This window comes from Ursus maritimus, unplaced genomic scaffold, assembly GCF_017311325.1.
Source record: "Ursus maritimus isolate PB19 unplaced genomic scaffold, ASM1731132v1 scaffold_23, whole genome shotgun sequence".
NCBI classification, from domain to species: Eukaryota; Metazoa; Chordata; class Mammalia; order Carnivora; family Ursidae; genus Ursus; species Ursus maritimus.
Genome location: NW_024424786.1, coordinates 12,388,777 through 12,403,412, shown reverse-complemented (window position 1 = coordinate 12,403,412; position 14,636 = coordinate 12,388,777). Strand labels below are relative to the sequence as shown.

At 36.4% G+C, this 14,636-nt stretch overlaps 1 pseudogene; it reads left to right on the top strand.

Moving 5' to 3' along the window:
* The first annotated feature begins 4,264 nt into the window (after positions 1-4,264).
* LOC103659436 lies at positions 4,265-4,704 on the top strand (annotated as a pseudogene).
* The last annotated feature ends 9,932 nt before the right edge of the window (positions 4,705-14,636 follow it).

Here is a 14,636-nt window from a genome sequence, read left to right as displayed (position 1 = left end):
GGACATAGAACATTCATTCACAGGGAGGTCACATTGAGGGGGAAGTGGGTGTCGTGTAGGTTCTCAAAAGTAAAGAGCACAAGAGCACTTATTCTACAGGGTTATTGTGATGCTTATGTCAGAATGTGAGTAATTATCTGTCACAAACTGAGCTTGAAATGATAATTAGTGCCATGATAAAAGCTATAGTCGTATACCTGCTTTAATCTTTCATATTCTACTTGAGAGTAAGAACTATATTTAATTCATCTATGTATATTTGGATAGTTCTCACTATTTAGAACAATGAAGATAAAACAGTATTTAGGCAATTATAGTTTTATTCATAAATATTTTTTCTTTTTTTCCCTTTTCTGTCTTTTAATTTATAACCTATCACTTTATATCAATCATTAACACTTTCTGTAAAATTTATAATTCATCTGTAAACTTTGTGAGGTTTGGCACTGGGGATATTCCTGTCTCTGTTAACTCTTCGGATTATCAATATTTTGTTTGCTTTTTCTTTTTTAAGATTTATTTATTTATTTGAGAGGGAGAGTGTGTGTGTACAAGTGGGGGGAGGGGCAGAGGGAAAGAATCTCAAGCAGTATCCCCACTGAGTGTGGAGCCCAAGCTGGGAGGGTTGGGGAAGAGATCAATCTCATGACCCTGAGATCAAGACCTAAACTGAAATCAAGAGTTAGATGTTTTCTTAACTGTCTGAGCCACCCAGGTTCCCCTGATTTTGGGGAGGGGGGGGGTTGTCTTGTTTTGTTTTTTTTAGGCAAAAGATTCCACCAAGTGTGTCTTACAATCTGGCAGAATTTATATTTGACATCTTTAAAGGAAAATCCTTAATTGGATTCTTCAACTTTTTATCAGCTTTATTTTTAGGAAGACAGAGGTTTTAGTTTCTTCCTGGCCTCATAGAGAATCCATTTAACTTATTCATTTCTTCAAATGTGCTCCTCCTATGCACTTTCTCTGATCACTTGAATAAAAAAAAAAAAATTGTGTGTGACACAGAAGGTGAGGAGTTAATTACAAGAAAAAAAAAAACATTTTAGCTTGATATCTATTAGGTGACTAAAAGCTACATTAAAAATATTTCTAAGAATAAATCAAAGAAAGGAATATTCTCAAAGTCACAGCTTTCCTTCACACAAAAGCAGAGAATGAAAGGGATTTGAGAAGAGAGAGAATTGTCAAAATAGGGCAAGACATAATAGAGTGCACCTCAAATCAACAGAACCCTTCCAAGAATCCTGGGGGCATCAATTGCACTATACACTTCATCAATGCCTATAAAGACCTTTATCTCAAAATTAATGAAAATGGTTAGAAGGCTTCTAAAATCCCTTCCCTTTTTGATCTATGAAATTGATTAATGTTGACTATAAAAACATACACAGTTTTAAATTTATTATGTGGCAGAATAGGCACTCGATAAAGAGTATTCAATGTATTAAATTTAAATGTAAAAAAAATAAGTAAAACAGAGAAAAACTCCTACCTCTAGAGGACTGTGTCATTTAATTTTTAGTCCTTGAATTATGCACACCCAAACAAACATGTCAAAGGCTTAAACGCTGTTATTTGCAAACTTGCCCATCCATGGGAATTCTTCCATATATATTTAGTGATACAACTGTGTCTCCATCCAGAGGTCACATTCTCCATATTTGCTTTTCTCTAAGCTTAGGTAATCACCAGTAATCATTATAAATCTAGGTAAGACTCTGATACACACAAAAGGTAATTAAAAATATTAATTAGTAAACTGATGGCAAACATTATAAAGATAGAAACTCAATACAAAGGGGCTCAAACCTCCATGTCTTAAAAAAGTGATCTTTATGTTTATCAATTCATAATAAGCATTAAGAGACATATGTGAGATTTAAGATAATTACTGAGTTAAACCTTCTCACCATTGGTTGGGACTATACAGATTATTTCCATTGAACCCAAACCCCATCTACTTCATTAAACACTTAAAACTTACACCAAGTCTCTGAAAAATAAACAACGTAGACTCTGCCCAAACACTATGCTTGAAAGGTTTAATGATGGTCAAAATCTGCATGATTAAAAACTTTAAATCTGTACATCTTTGGCAAGATTTGATTATTAGACTCCAGATTCCAAAGATTAGAGAAGGCAAAATTCAATAAGCAATCCCCTGACCTGCAACACATCCCATTCCACCTCTCTAGATTTTTCTTTCTCACCAGATAATTGAATTGTTTAATCAAATTGCTCTTAAAATTCTTTGGTTCTATGATGTTTTATCCTTGAAAAACGAAGAAAAGTACAAGCTGAGAAAATCTTGAAGACTAAGAGTCTTATTGACCTACAAAGAAGTCTACATTTTAAAAGTACTTTTTAATAATAATTTTAACACTGGCATTCATAGACCTTTAAATCTCTAGAAACAAACTTCAAACACAATTTACAAAGAGTTTTTTTTTTACTCTATAAATAAACTCTTTTCATATTTGCTCATTTTAATCGTAATTCATCATGAATTATCCCCAACAATCTGAGTCAGAGCCCAGCACACACTGAGGTAATTAGTAAACACAAATTAGTAAACTAGTGTTACTTATCAAGAAGTTAGGAGTCTACTACTGAAGAAAAGATTCCAAATTTGCCATGGACCTTAATATCCAGACTCAGTAGATTTTACAGATTCACTGAATTACAGAATCTTATAAGTGCAAGGAACTTTAATTATTATTTAATCCATTCACGATGAAATGCTTAAACCCTGTTTCTATCCTCCCTGAGCAAGACTTCACCCAGTCTTTACATAAGCACCCAACATCTATGCAACAGACATTAGATGCTTCCTGGTGAAAACGGGCTGTATGGCAAACTGCATGTTAAGGGTCCATCGAGGGTAATGGGCCAAGGAGCAGTAGAACAAAGAAATGTTTTAATTAAATTTCCCTCAGAGGTGTAGATTTTGAACCCATGCCACAACAACTAATTTATCTCTCTCTATTCAAGAAAATAACCTACAAATTCTTAATAATATTAAAGAATGGCTTCAATTATGGATGTTCATTTAATGTATATAATACATAAAATATTTTAGATAACTCATTGTGTGATACGAGATAGCAATAGATCATTTTAGTTACTGGCAGTAGTTTCATATCCATTGAAAAATAAATTTTGAAATTAAAATGAATCCTATAAGTAGTGGAAAAGATACTGTATAAACTTATGATTTTTTAAAGAAACTATTTTACAAGTATTAAAAACCACTTAGTGTTACATCTGAGCCAATTTAGTATTCCCTAAACACACTTATACAGACAGAAACTCCTATATATTTTGAGAGTTACACAGAATCACATATTTAAATGGCAATTTAAAATATTATATACCAAAATGCTAATTAAAGCAGTTGTAGAGACTAAAAATATATAGTATTCATGGACTTTTATTTAGTTTAAAAGTTCTAGTAGATTTTTTTTTTTCCAGCGACAGGCCCCTGTGTTTTTATTAGACACATAGTGATTAGAAAGAATTAAAACAGAGAGTGTTATATACAGTGAATGGATCCAGCATAAGTGACTTGAGTCCTAGTAAGAGAGGGGAGTGATTGTGGAGATAAGAAATATAGAAAGACATATATGCTGAAAACTTCCTGAATTTGATGTAGAGTGAGAATCCACAGAATAAAGATTATAAATAAAAATACAAATAAAATTATAATTTAAATTGCAATAAAAATAAATCCAATACATAATCCATTAAAACACATCATAGTGATACTTCAGTAAATAGAATGGCAAAGGAAACTATTTTTAAAAGCAATCAGAAAATAAATGGAAACTACTTTCAGAGGAGCAATGTGGAGAATTGTGGATGACTTTATAACACAACCAATGGTGTCTGATTGATAATGCTGAAAGAAAATATCTACCAACCTAGAATTTCATACTTAGTGCAAATGTCATTCAAGAACAAAATGCATGGTTTAAAACACAAAACAAAACAAAACAAAACAGAGAGTTTGCTATCAGCAAACCTGTACCAAGTTAAATACTAAAGGATATCCTTCCAGTGAAGGAACATGATGTCAGATGTAAGTTCAGAGATACAGAAAACAACAGCAACAAACAACGATGAAAACCTAAATGTGTGGGTAAATCTAAATAACTGTTGACTATATACAATGTTAGTAGTAATATCTAGTAGTGTTTAAATAATATGGATATGGGCCAGAGTCCTTTTGGGTGCCGGTGGGGAGGGGTGCAGCGCTGGGTCGCCACAGCAGAGCTGCAGGAGCTCCAGGTGCAGGAGGCCATGGACTCCATGGTGAAGAGTGTGGATGGAGAGAACATCTGGAAGATGCTAGGCATCGTGTTCCGGTGCAGTGCCAGCTGTTGTGAGGACAGCTAGGTGTCCATGAAGCCGGTGCACCACTGTATTAAGCCCATGCTCTGGTGACCAGTGAGTTGGAAAATTCCAGGACCGCCTAGCCTGGTGCACCATGGATTGCAATGACACAGCCGAAGATTCAATAGATTCGGGAAGTAAAGAGCTTCAGGTGACCAGGAAGCTGGAGAGTTGTGTGACCAAGTGTGTAGACCACACACACCTCAGCCCAACGATGACCAAAATGAAGGGGTCTCTTTCATCTATGGGGAAATAGAAGAGTTTGCAATTGGCCACTGAGGCTGATGGCAGGAATCTACTTAAAAAGAAAATTGGGAGTTTTGGTCTTTTAAGTGAAGTTTATGAAGAAATTAAGGGATGCCAGCAAGTTTGAGGCATGTGTCGCTTGCCTCTGGACACAGTTCCTTTATGTTTCAACCCTACAAAGTGAAACGGAAGAAAACTGGTGCTAAAATTTGGGTCAGAGACAGTGCAGGAGAGTTTTTGATAGCCTACATTTCATGTGCTTGTTCTAGCACGAGGGATCTCCCTTGTACCAAACCAGAGCCCTCCGAGGTACCAGATTCCTCACAGTACACGGGTACCAACAGGCTGGCAGTTTCCTCTAAGCTGCCTGTGATCTGGCGCAGTGTGAGCAGAGATGTTTCTGTTTGTTGCCAACCTCCTGTTTACCAGAAAGTTCACCAGATCATTTTCCATAAGCTTTAAAAAAAAAAAATCCACATGGTCACTAATTTAGAAAGAAAAAAAATGGTTTCTGGGTCTTTGTTTTGCTTGGTTTTGTTTTATATACAAGGGCGTGCAGTTGGTTTAACATGTGGAATTGGGAGAGGTACTTTGAGAAGAACTTCTACGTTCATATCTGTTTCTGGCTGTCAAGATTTGGATATGCATTTCTGGAAGTAGACATTACATCTTTCAGCTAGGAGACCTTGCAAGAACATGAAAGGCAATGTTACACAGGGTATGGGAAGGCGACCTTCCCTCTCACTGGCTGCCATGACAGCCCTGAGGCTAGCTACAGCAGAGCAACAGGACAGTCTTGCGGTGACACTCTCCCTTGAAGGGAAAGGGAGTTTAGGGTGCCTGGGTGGCTCAGTAGGTTAAGCTTCTGTCTTAGGCTCAGGTCATGCTCTCCAGATCCTGGGATCCAGCTGAGCATTGGGCTTCCTGCTCAGTGGGGGGTCTGCTTCTCACTCACTCTCTCTCTCTCTCAAATAAATAAATAAAATCTTTAAAAAAATAAGAAAGGAGAGAGTTTTGATTGTGCTATATACCAGCCTCCAAGAACGAACATTGAAGGAAGAACTGTTGCCTTAATTAAGGGAGTTATTAAATACTGGATTTGGAGAAACCTGGTTTTTATAAAACAGAATGGAATGAAAGCCTAAACTCAGTATTGCTTACTTCACCCCTGAAATAATCGTACCCTATTGAAATAATCCCATGGCAACAGGAAGGTCAAAGGAGAATAAGTAAGCAACTCAGGGGTGAGCTGTGATTCCTTTAAAACAAAAGAGGAGCAACCCCCCCCCCATTACTTTTGCCTGAGGCGTTTGCAGCAAGCAGTGCTCCTGCCCAGCTCTGGCACTTTATTATTTTGATAAGGACCTTCTTGTCTTTTTACCAACTTATTACTTGAAATGATAATACAGCCTGTGTTTGGTGTTTCAAGGCTGCGATATATTTTCCCAGTGGTTTGGTTTTAAAAAATAAGTAAGATTAATTTTTTCTCCAAAATAAATAAATTAATTAATTTAAAAATAGGTTAAACATGGATATGAATTACATCAAAAATAGCATATATCTTAGGAATTGGATAAATAAAGATCTTCTCCTTGTTCAGGAAGAGAGGGTAAGTATCACTTAACGTTAGAGCTTCATAAGATAAAGATAGACGTTTGAAACTGTAGGCACCCCCTAACCAAAATTATGAAAGAGTGTATAACATCCAAACAAATATCGAGAAAATAAATATTTCTGAAGCGATTAATCAAGAAGAATGCAAGTAAAGAGAAAAAGGTAGGACAAATAGAAAACATAGAGTAAAATGGTAGATTTAAACCCAAACATATCAGTGATTAAATTCAATTAAATCATCTAAATGAAAAATGAAGATTGTTAGATGCATTATAAAAACAACATAGATTAAAAAAGATCCAGCCAACTAAAATACAAGGATAAAGAAAGGCTGAGAGAGAAATGACGAAAAATTATATATCATGCAAATGTTTATATATTATATATACTATATCAGTATAAGATAAAGTAGACCTTCATACTGAAATCATTACCAAAGATAAAGAGGACATTTTATAATATTTAAAATATGGAATATACCAGGGAAATATTGTGATTCTAAGTGAGTATTCCTAAATTTGTAAAATCTAAATGAAAGCAAAGTGGCAAATATTTATATTCAAGAACAGAGAACTCTGGGGCACCTGGGTGGCGCAGTTGTTAGGCGTCTGCCTTCGGCTCAGGGTGTGATCCCGGCGTTCTGGGATCGAGTCCCACATCGGGCTCCTCCTCTATGAGCCTGCTTCTTCCTCTCCCACTCCACCTGCTTGTGTTCCCTCTCTCGCTGGCTGTCTCTATCTCTGTCAAATAGATAAATAAAATCTTTAAAAAAAAAAAATAGAGAACTCTGAGTCATTCTTGGATATCATTCCCATACTCCTGCATTTATTACCTTCCTGGCCTTGGTGGATCTGGTTTTTGTTTGTTTCTTATCTGTTAAATGGGGACAACAGCCCTTATTTCATTAGGATGGCATAATAATTAAGCACAACATGTGAAAGCATCTAATCATCTAATATTGCACATGATATAGGGTAGGAGTAAATATTTCACAGCATGAAATATATTTTAAAAACTGAAAACTGTTTTTGGAGAGAGTTGATATTGGAGAGAGATCAAGACTGAGCCCAGGGAGCTGGCCTGTTGTCTTGGCTTTGCCTTTGACTTGTCTGGTTGGAATATAAAAATACCACACTGGGTCAGCCAATCTGCTCAAAGAGCCTCAGGCTCCTCATTGCTAAATGACACTTAAATTTGTGAAATCATTACCTTCTATCGCTGCCTCCTTCCTGCTACCTCCAGCTGAAAATGCTACAAAGGCTAAATGAGGCCATCTCAGTACATATAGACACGCTTTGCTCTTGCTCGCCTTACAAGATGTCCTGGTTCCTGCCGCAGCCAGTGATTCCCCAGCCAAGCCTGTCTGTGGCACTTTGTGTAAGGCAGTCCACACATCATGGGAGTCTCTTATCAGCCCTTCATTCTCACTGTTTCTTTAGCTAGAATAACTTCCCATTGATGAATTATTTTATTACTAGTAGGACTGACTTTTCTGAACTGTTTTCACCTGATTCTTTATGACAAAGGCAGAAGATAAACATCTACCAGGACATCTCTTTCTAGAGAATTCTCCCCATTTTTGGAGGTCTGGATTTCCCTCACTCAATGTCAATTATATTTGGGTTATGTCTAAGTATTATGTCAATGTTCTTGACAAGATATCTAGAAATTCCTTCAGTTTAGACATCGCTTTGCACATTCGAATCTCAATGAAGCACATTTCTTTCTTATTCATAAGATTACTATTTCAGACAAGTGAAAGGATAGAAAGTTATCAGAATAATTAGAAGAGATGTTTCTTCAATCGTTAATGTCTTGCTTCGTTTGCTTCTTTTAATGCGTATTATCACAGTGCTACATCACTGAAACAAATCCTGAATAAATTAAAATTCTTTGTATGTTGATTAAAAACTCAATTCATGATCATGTAGAGTGACTATTACTTTCTTTAGGAAACTAGTGGACTGGACAAAGATACTCTAATCCTTACATAAATTGTGATCATTATATAAAAATACACATATATACACACAGTAGTTTTAAAGTTTTAATTATTATTATCTTTTAGCTTTAATTATTTTTAAAAGAAGATTCTGAATAAGCGTATTTAAATCTTAAAAGCGGTAATACAAAACAATTGATGCGTATGTGTGTATGTGATCTTTTGTTGGAATCCTGCTTCCAAGTCAATCACAGCTGGAGCAGTCAAAGCTGAGTAATTACTGAGTCCAGAAGGCCACAGGGCATTAAGGTGACTGTCAGATTCTGGGATATTTTGGGGTAGCTTCAATTACATAATGAGTAAAATTTGCATACTTTTCTGTAACTTGTTAATAAAATTACAGAGAAATTAGCCTCTGGTATTCTCATACATATGAAAGCAAATTCAGTGTTAATTTAAGCCAGAAAATGCTTCCAAAATGCTTCATGGCCACACTACAAAATACTGTGCGGCATTTGTTCATTCATTTAAAAAATACTACGTGTTCTGATGGATAAAAATGACGTAAATAATATTCAGGTATTAAGCATCTATACTGGACATTCCTGAAGAAGGCTTACTCATCTTTCATTTTTATTTTTGTCTCCCCCCCATGACCATCTCACCCTCAACTTTACATTTGCTTATGGTATTAATAAGGATATTGTTAATTGATTAGAACATGCAAAGGACAACTGTCCAACCTTTTCAATTATTGTTTTGTCAATTCTGATGCAGTTAGATGTCCAGGATTATAAAAAAAAAACAAAACAGCTTTCATCCTACATGGCAGTGAGTCAGACTTCTTAGTTGTGTACCACTTTGGCGTTTGGATGGAAATTACTGATTCTCTCTTGTGAATATATGTGCATTCTCTCCCTGAAAAAGAAAGTAGCAACACACACAACAGCACCACGTAAATGCATACATACACCGTCTGCTTAAAATATCTTAGGATTTCCTGACCCCATAAGATGCAACCATGGTCCCAAGTTTAACAACTGCTGATATAGGGGGATATTTGTGTTTCTATTTCTTGTAGCAGAATACTAGACATCCAGTTTATTTAAAAGAAATAGCAATCTGTTATAAGTTGTGTGCTCCAGAAGCTAGTAATTAGATGGAGATTGGGTATAAGATGTTTATTAGGTGTTTATTCCACAAAGAGTAGGGAAACAGGATTTACAAACCTAGTAAACTCATTGCAAGTCACACTTTTCTAGGATTCTATTTATTACCTGCCTCCCATGTCATCCCATTTTAATGGAGAGGACATGATGACACATTGTTTTCTGAATTTCAAATGCAATTCAGAACTTGTGCTCAACAGTCCTGAAAATATGTGAGTATTTCCCTTTCCCCACTGTGCAATTAACAAAAAATGGCCTAGATTCCTTTGGGGGAAGCACTGGGAGAATGATTACATATACTTGTGGTAGTGCTGCAAGTTCCCACCTCCTAGACAAACAGACATCTCTTCCATCATTGATTTATGGGTATAAAAACCATCTCGGGCCTGAATACGGGAAAAGAGATTATACTGATATCATTTTTATTGAGTTAACCACTATTAGGCTACTGGGCATTAATCCTTGATTTCTTCTGCTGGTACAATTGGAGGAGTAATCTTGATGTTTGTTTATCAATTTTTTTCCTCAGAATTCTGTGTCCAGTTAACCTTCATCATCATCTCTGGTTTGAGCCCCCTTGGCTACCACTGTAACTTTGTTGGCTGGCATAATAATTGAAATCATCTGGCATCTGTGGCTAAGTGCTGCCATCTAGCCTTGATATATGGGGGAAATGGAGCTATCACCATGGCATCCTTAATGTCACAACTTGATTAACAAATGTGGGCTGCCTTAGGAAGGGCATGACCTTGGGCAAGGTGGCTGTCTGCCCTTAAACCACTCTTGGAAGTGCTGACACCTGATCTTTCCTGAAGGATGATGTGGGCCGGATATCTCCATATCTGCTCAAATACAACAGTTTATTTTAAATGGAAGGATTCTCATGGAACATTACATCAAAAACTAAGGATATACTGTACGGTGACTAACACAGCATAATAAAAAATTATTATAAAAAAATAAAAATAAAAACAAACGGAAGGATTCTAAGACTGAACAATAATTTTAGTCTTACTGAAATAATTGTCTGGGCAATTTACAGATATGTTCAATTTAATATCTTACTGAAATGGCTCTAAATTCATGTGGAAATGAAATAACTTTGTCAGACATTGCTGGAAGTGCTGGGGATACAACTGAGAAAGAACAAACCCAGTCTTTCTTTCTATAAACTTAGAATTGCAGTGGTGTAGAAGGAACTATATATTAAAAAGACAATCAAATATGTGGATAAGTTAGATACATTTAGATATTTATAAATGTTATAAACAAAATTTAAAAATATGAAATGACTTTAGAGAGATTTACCAGATCAAGTGTTCAAAAGGTGTATTTTTGGATAAAAGTGTCAGTCATGTAAAATTAGAGCAGAAGACTATTCCAGACACAAGAAACAGCAGATACAAAGGCCATAAGGGGGGTGGGGGGGGGGACAAGTCAAGGGCATTTGATTAACAGAAAGTAAGGTGATGTGACAAGTTACAGCTAACATGGCATTACATAGCTTCAAACGAGGTTAGAGATGGAAGCAGCTGCCAGATCTTAGAGAATGTCGTGTGTTACAAAAAAATTTACTTTCTTAGAAATCTGACCAGGTAACAGAATGAATCTTTTTGCAGTGGGAGCAGCACAAAAGTAAAAAAACAAAAAACAAAAAACAAAAAAACAAAAACAAACAAAAAAAAAAACAAGAAAATAGAATAGATAGAGGGATCTAGTTACCATAGAAAGGTCAATGTGTAGACAACACTGAGAATGAAAGATACAATGAAAGAGAAGGTATGTGACACGTGAAGGAGAGATTTAGTAGCGAGTCTATAAATCTACACTGTGTCCTTCAATATCTGTAGTCCCAATTCTGATTTTCATGTGTTTTATCAGGATAAATCTAGGCTCTCCTGTTATAATGTGAATAAATGTGTAGAAATGTACAGGTCGTCCAATGGAGGAGGGAGAATTCCAACATTGAGGGAGACAGAGCAAAAGAGGAGAAATTAGCAAGAAAGGTGGAAAATGCAGTTGGGGAAATAGGAATAAAACTGAGAGAGTGTATTATCATAGAAGCCAAGAGAAAATAATTTCCTTGAAACCAAGAAACCTAAATTAAAAGTATAAATTCTTAAAATATTCAAATAAGAAGGGGGGGGAGAAAGTCTAAAATCACCGAGAACACTTCTGTAGAAGATAAGAATTTGATGGAAGATACTAAAGGGGAGAATTTAGACCATAGCCAGAAAACTGAACCTCTTCAGCACCCAACTAGCAAGAAAGGACTGTAGATTATTAAAGTACAATGAAAAGAACTTTAATATGCAACTTAAAATTAATCTATTGTCTGGTCTGTGAGTGGAGTCAATGAGAAGGAGAGCATCAAATATTTAATGGCCATGAACACTATGCCAGACATTTTTCATTGTGTAGGGAGTAAGAACACAGAATCCAGTAGCAATCTGCCTGATTCAAAGCCCAGGTCTGTCAATAACCACTGTGTGATATTGGGCAATTTAAATACTCTCTCAATTTCCTTATTAGAAACTGGGGATAAGGGCAATGTTCACTACGTAGGGGTGTTGTGAGCTTTAAATGTGCTCTATAAGTAGTTCATACATGTTATTATCACTACACTATTGAATCTTTACAGATTCAATAATAAAAAATAAAAAATATGAAATGACTTCAGTACAGTAGCACAGAGTTACAGTAACTCCCTAAGATGAGTTACTTAGAGATCCATTTTGATCATGAGGGGAAGGAAGCTCAGGACAGTGACTTTTGAAAGATCTACCACTGATATATGATAAAGCAAATATTCAAGTCTGGGTCTTATTACAAAACTTGAGTTTTGTAAAAGAAAGACAACATGTATTCATCCAATCCATACTAACACATGAGGTGGACACAATGTCAATGAGACTTATGTGTTAAAAATTTTTCATCCAAGGAAACCTACCAAGAATTTCTCTAGAAAGCTGTTCTGAATACAGTCGAATGAAACCATACCTTCTGGGGCACCAGGGCGGCTCAAGTCAGTTAAGTGTCTGACTCTTGATTTTGGCTCAGGTCATGATTTCAAGGTGATAAGATTGAGCCTCGCATCAGGCTCCATGCTCAGTGGGGAGTCTGCTTGAGATTCCCTCTCTCCCTCTGTCCCTCCCCTTGCTCTCGTGTGTTCTGTCTCTCTCAATAACATAAAACTAAAAAAAAAAAAAGGATAAAAACATACATTCTAAGCAAGTACTATGCATGCAGCTATATTGGAGCTTGGGTGAAGATGATACAAAGCACAAGTAAATGTGGTCCTTAATGATTATATTTCAGAGCAAAGCTGAAGTGTACAGGAGAGTTGTTCCAATGACATCATTGTGATAAATACATTATAATCCAAAATCTGTCCCACAGTCTTTCAAAGTTTGGAAATAATGCTTCTTCCTCTTCTTCCTCTCATTCTCCTTCTCCATCTTCTTCTTCTTTTGGAAACAAAACTTTTAGAGCATCTCAAGAGCAGTACTGGTTCTCAGGAGCAAAGTGATCAAGACCTGAAAACATATAGAGCATCCCCGATTCTTTAGGGAAACTTCTCTAAAATGTTAAATGTATTTTTGCTACCGAATCCCCAAGACCGGATTCTTGAGCCTCAATGTCATAGAAATGACCACTGAACTTGAGAGAAAGAAAGCAGGTGGAGTTTATTAGAGGGAATTATATATAGGGAACTGACAAGAAAGAGGAATGTCGGTGTGCCTAGGTGGCTCAGTTGGTTAAGCATCTGACTCTTGATTTTGGCTCCGGTGGTGATCACAGGGTCCTGGGATAGAGTCCCTGTTGGGCTTGGGCTCAGTGGGGAGTCTGTTTCTCCCTCTGCCCCTCCCAACCCTTGTCCCTCCTCATGTTAGCTCTCTCAATCTCTCAAATAAATAAATAAAAACTTAAAGAAAGAAAGAAAGAAAGAAAGAAAGAAAGAAAAAGAAAGAAAGAAAGGAAGAAAGAAAGAGAAAGAAAGGAAGGAAGAAAGAACTGTCCTTCTCTGAAGTGTGCTAGGCTTATAAAAGCTCTTTTCCGAAGGGTGAGAGACTGGGAGTGGGGAAGCATCCTTTAGGTCCAAGGTCATTATTTTGTGGTCATTACTTTGTAGTAGACACAAGACAATCACAGGATACCTTTCTTCATGGTCGACATTCTTTAGAGCTCCTGGACAATAGAAATACTTGTGCAAGCAGGATTTAAATTGTTATTTCTGATTTTGCCAGACAACCATTACTCCCTGTCAGCTGTTACCTCTGGTTTGTTCTCTTTCCCAGAAGGAGGTGTTTGTCTCTGAGCATATGGAAACATTTAACCCTTGCCTGAAACCAGTGGCTTCACAGGAGTTAAGTCCCTTTTGTTTTCTCTATACTGTCTCATTTGTACCAAATGGTTGCTTAGCAGTAGAACAAAAGTAAGGGAGAGAAAATGTTAGTGTTACAAATTTTATGTTATCCTCCAGCAATGACCATTCTTCAACAGCAGGAAGTTCTTTCAAGCTTTACCAAAGAGGTGAATAACTAAAATGGAATGCTTATATTTTTGCCTTGTGTTTCTATTTTATATATCATTAGATTTTTTTATTATATTAGTCATCATACAGTACATCATTAGTTTTTGATGTAGTGTTCCATGACTCATCATTTGCATGTAACACCCAGTGTTCATTACAACACCTTCCCTCCTTAACCCCCATCATCGGACTAACTCATCCCCCCACCCCTCATGAGATTTTAAGAAAAAATTCTCTTGTGATGTGGGAGGTCAGGCATTAGTAAATAAATAAACCTTGCTTGTGTTTCATCTCAAACACTGAAGAACTTGGAGCAATTCACGTGTTGACTCTGGATCAAAAGTGTCCTCACTTTCACAAGAGAGACCATGCACCCAGCTTGGCTCCCTCTCAAAATAGTTGGAAGATCTGTTATGAAGAATTCCCTTTAGAAACTCAACAATACTTCATACCTAAATAATTATCATTAAGAGAATGTAGAGAAGTTGCTACCCTGTGAAAAGAGGATTATTAGAAATTACATTTCTCTGATGCCATCTGGTCGAGAATCAAGTACAGAGAGAAAGCAAAGCAAAAAATACATACATACATAAAAGCGCATTAACCATGAATTTTTCACAAACATTTAATGGTCCTTTTTTGTTAAAGGCAAGGACCACTGTAGAAATTCTGACATACTTTAAAAAATAAGAGCCTGAGATCAGTCTCACAAAATGACTGGCTATTTCTCTCAGGG